Genomic DNA, 9,711 nt, shown 5'->3' with positions numbered 1-9,711 from the left:
GAAAAATAAGTATTTTTTTTTTTTTTTGAGATGGAGTTTCACTCTTGTTGCCCAGAATGGAGTGCAATGGCATGATCTCAGCTCACTGCAACCTCTGCCTCCTGGGTTCAAGCAATTCTTCTGCCTCATCCTCCCAAGTAGCTGGGATTACAGGCATGCACCACCATGCCCGGCAAATTTTTGTATTTTTAGTAGAGATGGGATTTCACCATGTTGGTCAGACTGGTCTCGACCTCCTGATCTCAGGTGATCTGCCCTCGGCCTCCCAAAGTGCTGGGATTATAGGCATGAGCCACTGTACCTGGCCAAAAATAAGGATATGCAAAATTAAGCATAAGATTAGCATATAAAAGGCATGATGAAAAGTCCTGTTCACTTACTGAAGACGAACTATAGATTTGGCTGTCAGCTTCCTAGCAGCCAAAGTGAAGAGTGAAAAACAATAGATTAGGCTGGGCGTGGTGGCTCACACCTGTAATCCCAGCACTTTGGGAGGTCAAGGCGGGTGGATCACTTGAGGTCATGAGTTTGAGACCAGCCTGGCCAACATGGCAAAACCCCATCTCTACTAAAATACAAAAATTAGCCAGGCATGGTGGCGTGTGCCTGTAGTCCCAGCTACTTGGGAGGCTGAGGCAGGAGAATCACTTAAACCCGGGAGGCGGAGGTTGCAGGGAGCCGAGATCACGCCACTGCACTCCAGCCTGGGTGACAGACTGAGACTTCGTCTCAGTAAAAACAAAACTAAACAAAAACAACAGATTGTATGAAGTACAGTGTCCATAAGATAAAAATGAGTATTATTGAAACTTGGACCTTATAGTTAGTTCGGTAGTTTGCTCCCACATGGAGTGTCTGAGATACCCAGCAGGGATGTGAGAGGACCCCATTTAGAGGCCTGGGCTTCTTAGGTACCCTACTCTCCAGATAGCTGGCCAAATTCATTCTCTTGTACTTCTCGTCAAAACCTTAGTCTGTGAACAAGCAGTCACTAAGGTGTTTTGCCACTTTTTCTTCTCTTGAGGCCATCTTTTTCAGTATTTGTTGTGTTTGCCCGTGAGACAGACACCAGCTCTAGAGAGAGGTTAAAAAACCGAGTGGCATATTGCAAGACTGGTAATAACATTTTGCTCACTTGCTCAAGCATTTATTCATTCACAGATTTATTGAGAACCCGTTGTGTGCTCGGTGCTACGTTTGGCCTTGGAAGATCAGTTTTTCTTGGGCTGTGTTGTCACCATCCTGCTCCAAGCCATCACCATCTCTTGCTTGGACGGCTGCAGTAGACTCCCCGTTTCTGATCCTGCCCCCACATAGGGACATTCTTTACCCAGCAGCTGGAGGGCTCTTGTGAAAACCTAAACCATCTCCTGTTTCTCTCCTGCTTACAACTCTCATACCACATTTGGAATAAAATTCTAACGGCACACTATGGCCTGCAAGCTTCTGCCTGGTCTGTCCCTGGATACCTCTCTGCCATCACCTGCTACCTAACATTACCCCCTACCTCTCTTTGCCTTGCTTACTCCCCTCTGGCCGCCCTAGCTACCTCTGCGGTCCTGAACACACCAAGCTTATTTTAGCTTCAGGCCCTTTGTGCTGTCTATTTACCTGGAATATGCTTCCCTTGGAAGGTCACATTATGTAATTCACCATGATGTCATAGTCACCTCAGTGAGGCCAGGCCATCCCTGAACACCCAGTCCAAGTAGCTAACCTCTTTTCCTCCAAGCTCAGCTAGTCTCCATCACATTGTTCACTTTTGTTTTCTATGTAATGCTTCTCTCAGTCCACAGTTACCTTATTTATGCTTGCTTACCTGTTTGTCCCCACATACTATAATGCAAGCTTCAGGACACTGGGGACCTTGTTTACCCTCTGTGTCCAGTACTCAGCACAGGCTCTGGTACAGAGAGTTGATTAAAAAAAAAAAAATCCTTGTTGAATGAATCATGCAGAGGTGACCCATTGAACACAGAAATAGAGCATGGAGGCTGTGCTAGCTCTTCTAACTTTCCTGTGTATAGCTAATTACCCCCACCCACTGTATCTCCCCTCCTCTTTTCTCTATGTGAGTTCTGTGGTTTCCTTCAGTGTCTCTTCCACTTCCCCCACCTAATCAAATCAAAACAAAACAAACCCAGGCATGTAGACAGACCTTTCCCGTCCTAAAGAACAACAAACAAAACCAAAAACAGCTGGGCACGGTGGCTCACACTTGTAATCCCAGCACTTTGGGAGGCCAAGGTGGGTGGATCACCTGAGGTCAGGAGTTCGAGACCAGCTTGGCAAAAATGGTGAAACCTCGTCTCTACTAAAAGTGCAAAAATTAAGGCTGGGCCCGGTGGCTCACGCCTGTAATCCCAGCACATTTGGAGGCTGAGGCAGGTGGATCACCTGAGGTCAGAAGTTTGAGACCAGCTTGGCCAACATGGTGAAACCCCGTCTGTACTAAAAATACAAAAATTAGCTGGGCATGGTGGCGGGCGCCTGTAATCGCAGCTACTTAGGAGGCTGAGGCAGGAGAATTGCTTGAATCCGGGAGGCTGAGGTTGCAGTGAGCTGAGCCTGGGCGATAGAGTGAGACTCCATCTAAAAAAAAAAAAAAAAAAAAAATTAGCCCAGCATGGTGGTACGCCCCTGTAATCTCAGCTATTTGGCAGGAGGATTGCTTGAACCCGGGAGGTGGATGTTGCAGTGAGCGGAGACCACACCATTGTACTCCAGCCTGGGCAACAAGAGTGAAACTCCGTTACAAAAGACAAACAACAAAACAAAACCAAAAACACCCTCAAACTTCTCTTTACTCCTTTCTATCTTTACTTTTACTGTTCTGTGCTCTTGACTCTTCCAGGAAGGTTTCCTGGATTACAGCAGTCCCCAGTGATCTTACCCTTTTCCACATGGTTAAAGTCTTTGTTTTCATTATGCTAAAACACACTGCCAAATATTGAATGGCCTACTCTGTTGGCTGCTCCTTGTGTGTTTTTGTCTTTTCCGGTTAGATTTGTCTTGAATTGACAAGAATCAGTCTTCTTAATTGCCCCCAGCATGTCCCAGTATAATGCCAGTGCTGAGTCTGCTTTCAGTACGCACAGGCTGGGTGTTTGAACATCTTTAAATAGCTTAGGACCTTTGATAGTTCATAGCATAGACTTGTGTTACAGAAGTAACAGGGCCAGGCGTGGTGGCTCACGCCGGTGCTTTGGGAGCCCAAGGCAGGAGGATCGCTTGAGCCCAGGAGTTTGAGACCAGCCTGGGCAACAGGGCAAAACCCTGTCTCTACTAAAAATACAAAAAATGACCCAGGCATGGGGATGTGCGCCTATCATCCCAGCTACCCGGGAAGCTGAGGTGGGAGGATCACATGAGTCCCAGAGATGAAGGACGCAGTGACCCCTGATTGTGCCACTGCACTCCCACCTGGGTGACAGAGTGAGACTCTGTCTCAAAAAAAAAAAAAAAAAAGTAACGGGTAGAACCAACAAATACTGAATCTCATTAAGCCTGCGTTTATTACTATTCCATAGAAATAATTACCATTTTATTTAGAAGCTGTTAGTATATTTTGATTTAACTTTTTCTTTTGGTAATACTATTTAGTTGATAGTGTTATTTAAATTATATCTTTTGTTTATTTAAGGATAGTTTGCATTCTATTTATAAATATGGCTTTATTAAAAATTTAAATGTGTAATTATTATAATAAAAACATGCATATTGTAAACCAGTTAAAGTGTTAGCACGGTCAAAGATTTCCTTGTTTTGCCCACAGGAGGGCACCATTGTCAAACAAAAGATGATTTTAAGGTTGAAATGTAATTACAGGTTTAGATTAAGCTTTTAAGAAGCCTTTATCCCACTAATAGATTAGAATGGCCAATATTGTCTGCGATGGGCTTTGTCTTGCCATGTAATCCACTCATGGCTGAATTTACTGTGTATATATGTCCGTGAGCTGTTTGTTAACAGTAGCTAAATCACAGTGTACTTTTCCTAAAATGCTCTGCGAGTTATTATTACAGCTGGAAGGCACCTTGGAGGTCATCCAGTTAAACTACATTTGTTTACAGATGAGGAATTTGGGAAGCATAGAGGTTAAATGACCATTCATTTGAGAGTGAAACTGGGGGCTTACATTTATTAATTTATTAACATATTTAACTTCCACGGTATGCAAGGTATTATATTAGCAGTTGGGGTGGAAGAGAAATAAGACATTATCCTCCCCTGAAGAACTTTACATTCTGATTATAAGTAAATATACTCCCACCTGCCCATAGTAATGATGATAATATTAGAAGACCCGTAATTTAATGTTTACGAATATTTTTTATGTAGGAGTTAGATCCTATCATGTAAAAACTTTTCAGATAAAATTCAAGTACTTGGCAACTTGTAGATAATCTCCAAAATTTATGTTGGCTATTGATTATGTTAAATAAAATCCTTAGACATTCTGTTTTGAATATTTGAGAAATGAGAGGAAAATTTCCAATTAAAAACTGGTCTAATTAAAAGAAATAAACCCTCTGCAGTAAGGATAATTGGGCCTTGAGAGATTTATGGCCAAATTGTCATTACCGTTTACATTTGTTCAGCCCCAGACCTGGGCAATTTCGCTTGGACAACAAGCTGTGGAGCCATGCTGGGTGCTGCTGATTTTGGTGAGCGCATTTTCTTTTATGTAACTTGCCAGCTAAGTTTTCAGTTTTATGTATACCGGATCTCAATTACCCTTTATTACTTAGCAATGATTGCTTTCGTACTTCCTACTTCACAGTCACTTGAAGGCTAGAGCTTTTCTTCGTTAACAAAATGCGTGGTTTGACCATATATCCATTAGGAAGGAATTTATCAGTGCACTTAAATGAAGATGCTGTGTGGTTTTAAGGAATTTCTCAGTTCTTAAAGTGACAGAGTGTAAACCATATATAAACATAGTATGTCTGTTTATTTAAATCATCTCTGACTAGAAGGGCCTTTTTTAAAAATGGGAGAAGAATCTTATTTCTTTCTTTGTACATATTTATGGGCACATGTACAGTTTTGTTACATGTATAGATTGTGTAGTGGTTAAGGCAGGGCTTTTAGTGTATCCATCACCTGATTAATGTGCATTGTACCCATTAACTGATTTGTCATCATCCACCCTCCTCCAACCTTCTCACTCTTCTGAAACAACTCTCTACCACCTAATTTAGATGAGATGGTATTGGTAACACTTGAAATTAAAATGCCATTTATAAAATTCTTTAATATTTAATAGACAGTTATTGTCTTTAATGGCTCATTTACAACAGGCTTTAGCACGTTGTAAAATGGTTCAGTAGTAAATTCTTCACTAATGTTTTTAAGGAAGCAATAAAAAGCAATTTATGACAGGTATATACCACATATTGGTGGAAAAACCTGTCTGCTTTAACATATGACAATGAATATTCTCTAAATTACAAAAGTAATTCCGCATATGTGATAATTATAAATGATGGCTCAGCAGAGGTTCTGCCATGTATCAGTGCTTGAAATATATTCACATAAACGTTGGTAACCTATTAAGTACATTTACTTTCATCAGCACACTCTTTAATATAAGAAGGTCATTAATACCTGCCTTATTTCAAGATATATATGTCAAGAGAGAAGTTACATTTCATTTTGCGTGCTTTGGTGGAAAAGCTGTTTGCAGATTTCTAAAGACAATTCAATGTGATTGTGTTATTTAAGCAACTGGAAATGGAAACATCTTACCTCATTTCTGTCTAGAGAAATGATGAATGGTTTTATGTAGGCAAGTTCTGCTTCGAGATTTCTATTGATTATCCCAGAATGGAGAGACATCACTTAGTGGGATAGTCTCCCCGCATCCCTACCCTTCCGCTCATAAAACCGTCTAGTTACTCCCCAAACCCAGATTGCTGATTTCTGAAACATTTCTCCCTTCCATCATCTTCTGTCTGGGTGGAAATTAGTGTGGAAAAATGATTTACCACAATGTCTAAACTCTTTAGGGTGTCACGTCTTACATCATTAGCTGAAAAAATTATTCCTACTTGTGCCCCAGTACCCAAGGGGCTGAGTACAGAAGGCACCAGGCTATCCCGGTAGATCCCAGCCCGGAAGGTCAGAGATGAACTGATGGTGAGTCTGGAAATAGCTAATTATCCAAACCTCCTCACTCTGGAGGTGATGCAAGATGCGCTTGGAGATTTCCCTGGTGAGTGGGCAGGCGGGAAAGGGCAGTGTGGTTTAGTAGCACTTGGGCTATTTGTTTGTTATTAAGCAGATTCTGTTTTGCTGTGTATTGTTGCAAAAATGCTTCTGAATTCAAATGTGTTAGGAGATGAGTTTGAGTGGATGCACAGACAAAAATCCATTTTTAATGTTTTGATGCTGAATTCCTTCATAGAAATCCACCGAAGTAATTTAGCCTTCATGCCTGATGTTCTGGCTCTGGTATATCTTCACTGAAACGTTTCAGAGAGTTCTATTCAGAAGTGCAGCTGTTTTCCATGTTTAAAAAAATGGTGGCGAAGGCACTCAAGCTGTATATAATTCTTGCATACTTGGTCTTAATTTGGGAAATGACATTAGTTAACCTTTAATAAATCTGTAGCAAATGAGAAGCCTGTGCCACTGTTTTTCGCTAGCTTTTCAGAGATGAGGCAATATTTATTTAGGCATTAATGTAAACCATCATAGGCACAATCCGAGGATCTGCTAACAAATTCAGTCCAGTTGTCTACAGTAATTCAGCCACAGACAGAATTTTTAAGTCAGATTGATGACTAATGTCTTCAAGTCCTGAAGAAAGACAGATTTATTTTCCTCCTGTTTACTAAAGCATGAAAAGGGACTGATATTTTTTGGAAATACTTTTACTAGAACTGAAACAGTAGGTACCTTGGTACCAGACAGCAGAAATTAGAATCTTGGCTCAGTCACTTACTAGCTAAGTGAGCTTGGACAAGCCACTTCTACCTATGCCATATCGTGATGTAAATAAATCCTTCTTTTAAAGTCAGTGTATATTTTAAGATGACTAACAAGTGCATGGTTCCTAGCAGGTGCTATGTAAGTGTTTTTAAAATAAAAACAAATAAACCTTCTCTGGAGGCTTGGGTGAATGCTCAGAGAGTTGAATTAACCAGAACATTCAAACTTTCACTTTCCTTATTGTTTAGAATTGGCAATAAGCTCTCAATCATTTTAGTATGTTTTATAAACTGAAGCCTTTTAAATACGTATGTAATGTCTTAATTTAGTATAATTTCCAACTTAATGAAAAGTTCATAGAATAGTACAAAGAATTCCCATATACCTTGTGCCCCTATTCACCAACTGCTTACCTTTCGCTTATTAGTTTTTGCATTCATTAATTCCCTCTCTCTTCTTCGTTCCCTCTATCCTGCTCTTCTTTCTCTCTCTTTCCTCTTGGCTTCTTGCTGCCCATGTTTTCTTAAAGTCATTTGAAAATAAATGGGAGGCATTTGCCTCTTTATTCTTAAATATTTCAGGGTGTATTTAACAACAAGGGCATTTTCTTTCTTAACTACAGTGTGAGGATCAAAATCAGGAAATTTAATGTTCATAGAACACTGTAATGCAATCTACAGGCTACTTTCAGATACTGTTGATTTTCTCAGTAATGTCCTTTATGGCTACGTATATGTGTCCTTGTTTTTGTGTGGGCATACAGTTCATTCTGAGAATGACTATTTTTTCCCGGTCCAAGATCCAATGTAAGGTCACAGTTGCATTTGGTTGCCATGTTTCTTGCCTTTATTTGAGACAATTCTCATGGTTATTTTAATTTTTTTTGTCTTTCATGACCTTGATACTATTTAAGAATGCAGAGAAATTATGTTGCAGGATGTTTCTCAAATTTGAGTTCATCTGATTTTCCTCATAGTTAGATCCAGGTTAAAGGTGAGTGCGTCTTTCAGTTTTAAGAGGAACTGGTATTTCATCATCGTAGAGTTTTAGAGGGAAAGATGGGGGAAATGTGATGCCCTGCAGATTCACATGTGGAGTGAGGTGGGTGTAGCAGACAGAAGAGGTATTCTGAAGGTGTTCATCTACAAGTGAATGACTGTATTCTGAAAGAATAGTTCTCTGAGGGAATTCACCCCACCAATAATGGAGGCAAGTAGATCAAGAGACGAGGAAGGCACAGCCTCTCTATTTTCCTTGATAAGAAATCAAGTGTAGGTAGAATTCTTTCTTGTGTAACATAGAAATAAATTAAACATCTGAAGAATGGTCTCTTCTGCCTGGGAACCTCAAAGTTTCTTGGTACCAGGAGACATAAATAGGCTTTCTGCTCTTTTGTAGTAAATCAGTAACTGTCTCCACATAATACCCACACATCAGGCAGAAGATGAAAAATGCAGCCCAGCATCCACCATCTTTTTAGTTCATTCTGAGAATGACCAGACATGTTCTAAAAAAATTTTCTTCGTCTAGATATGGGCAATGTCTTTCATCATTGAAAACACTGAGACTCTTTAAAAACAAATTACTTTTGAAGCAGACTGATAGAAAGGACTGTGTTATAGTTGGGAACAACAGAGGAATAAAATGATTGCAAGTAAATGCTTTCTTTTGGTGCCATGCACAAAGTTGTTGATCTTGAATGTACTGAAGTTTAGAAGTGACACAGTTTGGTTTAAATGTTCCTTCCAAAACTCATGTTGAAATTTGTCATTGTGATAGTATTAAGAGGTAGGATTATTAAGAGGTGGATTAGGTCATAAGGCTTCCACCCTCATGAATAGATTAATGTCATTATCTCGGGGGCTGCATTCCTTATTGTGAGAGTGGATTGTTATACAAGCAAGTTCAGCCCTTTCTCACTCTCTTCAGCGCTCTTTCCCTTCCATCTTCTGCCATGGGATAATGTAGCAAGAAGGCCCTCAGCAGATGCTGGCACCTTGATATTAGACTTCCCAGTTCTGGATCTACGAGAAATAGATTTTTTTAGAGGTATTCTGTTTCAGTTTCAGGTATTGTGTTACAGCAGCAGAAAACAGACTAAGGCAAAAAATTGGTACAGAGAGTGGGGTTATTGCTATAACAAATACTTGAAAATGTGGAAGCAACTTTGGAGTTGGGTAATGGGTAGAGGCTGGAACAGTTTTGAAGTAAATGCTGAAAAACTGTATTGCTGTGAATGGAGTGTTAAGGGTGGCTCTGGTGAGGGCTCAAAAGAGAATAGCTGTAGGGAAAGTCTGAGACTTCTTAGAGATCACTTAAGAGGTTGTGATCAGAATGTTGTTAGAAATATGGATGGTAAGGGCCGTTCTGATGAAGTCTCAAACAGAAATGAGAAACATGTATTGGAAACCAGAGTAAAGCCAATCCTTGTTTTAACATGGTAAAGAATTTGGCTGAATTGTATCCATGCATTAAGGTTTTAGAAGATGGAAGTGTTTTAGAAGATTCCATTAGAAGATGGAATTTAAGAGCAGTGATCTAGGATATGTGGCAGGAGAGTGTTCAAGGTGCTGCCTGGCTTCTTTTGGGTACTTACAGTAAAATGAGTGAATAGAGAAAGTATTTAAAGACAGAATTTACAATTAAAGGGGAATCAGAACAGAGAGATTTGGAACACTCTCTGGCTGGCCATGTGAAGAATAAAACAGCATATTTGGGAGAGAATACTAAGGGTGTGGTCAGACAAAAGAGATTGCTAAAGTGATTGATACAGCT

The sequence above is a fragment of the Hylobates moloch genome, unplaced genomic scaffold, assembly GCF_009828535.3.
Source record: "Hylobates moloch isolate HMO894 unplaced genomic scaffold, HMol_V3 SCAFFOLD_4, whole genome shotgun sequence".
In the NCBI taxonomy this organism is placed as follows: domain Eukaryota; kingdom Metazoa; phylum Chordata; class Mammalia; order Primates; family Hylobatidae; genus Hylobates; species Hylobates moloch.
Note: the sequence above shows the minus strand (reverse complement) of the source record.